The sequence below is a fragment of the Cebus imitator genome, unplaced genomic scaffold, assembly GCF_001604975.1.
Source record: "Cebus imitator isolate Cc_AM_T3 unplaced genomic scaffold, Cebus_imitator-1.0 Scaffold13, whole genome shotgun sequence".
NCBI classification, from domain to species: Eukaryota; Metazoa; Chordata; class Mammalia; order Primates; family Cebidae; genus Cebus; species Cebus imitator.
Window position 1 is genome coordinate 3,109,974 of NW_016107328.1, and position 3,526 is coordinate 3,113,499.

A 3,526-nucleotide genomic window follows, 5' to 3' on the forward strand; every position below is an offset into this window, starting at 1 on the left:
GAACCCCTACGCTTGGCCCACCTACCCAACCATTTATGGAAAAGATAATTAAATTTACATTTCTGCACTATTTAAGCCATTATTATTTTAGGACTGCATGTTACAGCAGCCAAACTGATATGCTAACCAACACAATCAGTACATTCTACTGACCTGTGGCTAAGTTTGCCAAAGCATTAGAGATTGATGGCAGGGTTCCTAAAGCCATATTGCACCTGGCATGGCATGTACACCAAATGAATCTTTTCTCACACAAAATGCACTGCCAGTCTTCAAATATACATAGGTACTACTAGTCAAGCTATTTAGAAGTGTCACTGAATTCAAAAGTCTGCATGAGGAGCAGATGAGACAAATAATATAAGAAAAGCACCTGGCATAGAATAAGCCTTCAATAGAGGGTATCACTCTGAGGATATAAACAATAATGCATCCCAGTCATCATTTGGTTCCATACGAGGGTTCACAAAGTGTATTAGCCTGTTACCCAGGCCCATGGGTAACAGAGGCACCTTACTCCAAGGACTAGGGCTGCTGTACTTAGGCCTAGTTGTTGCAGATATCAACTGCAAGAGGCTCTTTGTTGCCGATATCAGCTGTTTATCTGAGATCTCAGTAACCCACACTCACCTCAGCAAGCAGAGAATTTACAACCTGGAATCCTCCTGCCTCTGCCAAAGCAGGAGTCAGGCTGCCAATTGATCACCAGCATGTTGTAGGCCAGGCCCATGGGGACCTTAGGATTCAACACACACACACACACACACACACAAAGTAAGACCTTAGAAGGCAAAGGCACAGCCTGATGGGAACTGAGGCAGAACAAGGTCAGTCCACTATTTTACCCATGAAGCAAAGGCAAAAACTCAAGTCCCTGGGGGTCCCTTAGATGAGGTATTCTCACTATCTGTGCAATTTGTGGGATTACTGCACAGGTGGTGAGAATACCCCATCTAAAGGTCCCTTAGATGGGGTATTCTCACCACTTGTGCAATATCATAGGGATGAAACCTTTACATCGTTACTACTAAATAATGTTCTGAAGCATTTCATTGTTGTATTCCATAAGAATTTGTGACGAATTCTTCAGGGAGGCAAGAAGGGCGTTAGTGCCCCCATTGCACCTGACACTCAGGTTAACTGACTTACTCCAGGTCACACAGGTCACCAGAGGAAGAACCAGGACAAGACTTCAGTTTCTTCCCCTTTTTGTTCCCTAAATCCATAGCATTTGTCCTGTCATCTATTGGCTTATATAAAGTGCATTCAGTCAAATATAGAAGAACCCAACCTGTGGCCCAAGCCGCCTGGTTTGGTAACCTTGTGGGGCATCTATGCATCACTGGATTTGGGCAAAGTCCCAAGGGAAACTGTCCCAGTCAATTCAGGCTGTTATAACAACGTACCTTAGATTAGGTAATTTCTAAACAACCAGAAATTCATTGGTCATAGCTCTGGAGACTGACAAGTCCAAATTCAAGGCACCAGACTGGATGCAGTGGCTCATGCCTGTCATCCCAGCACTTTGCTAGGCTGAAGTGGACAGATTACCTGAGGTCAGGAGTTCAAGACCAGCCTGGCCAACATGGTGAAATGGTGAAATTCCATCTCTACTAAAAATACAAAAATTAGCTGGGTGTGGTGGCGGGCACCTTTAATCCTAGCTATTCGGGAAGCTGAGGCAGGAGAATCACTTGAACTCAGGAGGTGAGGTGGAGGTTGCAGTGAGCGGAGATCACACCACTGCACTCCAGCCTGGCCAACAGCAAGACTGTCTCCAAAACAAAAAATAAAAAGTACAAATAAATTTAAAAATTCAAGGCACCAGCAAATTTGGTGTCTGGTGTGGGCCCATTCCTCATTAATGGAAACTTCTTGCTGTGTTCTCACAGAGTGGAAGGGGCAAGGGGTTTCGCTTGAGCCTAATTTATAAGGGAACTAATTTCATTCATGAGGGTGGAAGCCTCGTGGTTTGATCGCTTCCCAAAGGCCCTAACTTTTAATACTACCACATTATATCAGATTCCACCACATACATTTTGTGGAAACGCCAACATTTAGACCACAGCAGACACTTTGGACCCCTGAGAACGGTGGATACTTTTGTGCCTTTTCTGATCCACTTTCTTCATATACTCACACTGTCACCCAGTCACCCAGGCTGGAGTGCAATGGCATGATCACGGCTCACTGCAACCTCTGTCTCCCAGGTTCAAGCGATTCTCCTGACTCAGCCTCCTGCGTAGCTGGGATTAAAGGCACATACCACTATGCCTGGCTAATTTTTGTATTTTTAGTAGAGACAGAGTTTTACCATGTTGGTCAGGCTGGTCTCGAACTCCTGACCTTGTGATCCGCCCACCTCAGCCTTCCAAAGTGCTTGTCCTCACGTATTATTTTCCAAAAATTAAAGCAGGACCTCAGCCATCCATCAGAAACAGAGAGAATGTTCAATGTATGTGCCCAAACCATGACAAGTGAAAATACAAGCAAAGTCCACAGACACTTGCCACCTCTAGTGGGCTAAGCACTTTATAAAATTTATTGATTTTATTTTATTTATTCTCTTGCAGACACCTTTTATGTAGCTGCCATTCTCTCCTCTTTCTACAAGAGAAAGAGGAGAAGTGACACAGTCAGTTTCCCCTGCCACAGGTGACAGAGTTAAGATTTCAACTCAATGCCCCCTGCTTTATACCTCATGCTCTTTCCACACCAAAGTACTGCCTGCCTGCCTTTTGCTGTTTAGGATTTAATTTCTATAGATTTCAACCATTTATTTTATTTTATTTATATTTATATTCATTTTTTGAAATGGAGTTTAACTCTTGTTGCCTAGGCTAGAGTGCATTGGCGCAATCTCAGCTCAGCACAACCTCTGCCTCCTAGGATCAAGCAATTCTCCTGCCTCAGGCTCCCAAGTAGCTGGGATTACAGGCACGTGCCACCACATCTCAGCTAATTTTGTATTTTTAGTAGAGATGGGGTTTCTCCACGTTGGTCAGGCTGGTCTCAAACTCCCAACCTCAGGTGATCCGCCCTCCTTGGCCTTCCAAAATGCTAGGATTACAGGTGTGAGCCACTGCACCCAGCCCTACAACCATTTATTTTTAACTTTTATTTTGTCACTAAATTACCTAATGTTTTAATAAGAGGGAGATTTAATTGCTATGATCTTTCTTAGTAACGACCAAAGTCAAGCAGACTTTCTTACAATGTTGGGAGGGAAAAGCAGCTACAGCTTGTGCTCTTTCAGGTTATTTTTCTAAATTTCCTTGGGGGGGGGGAGAGAGAGAGAGGAGAGAGAGAGAGAGAGAGAGACTCATGAGAATGTGACTGTTTGTGCTTATGAGTAAGGAATCTTTCCAGAAAAAGCAAATCAACATTTTTGGCAGAATTGATTTCTTCCATTGAGTGAGAACAAGCTACCCTCTTCCTCATCCAACTTCATTTCCAGTTATTTCTCCCGGACGACATTTTAGCCCCACCAGCATGCTTTCCTCTCCTCCCTCCCTCCGAGCATTCC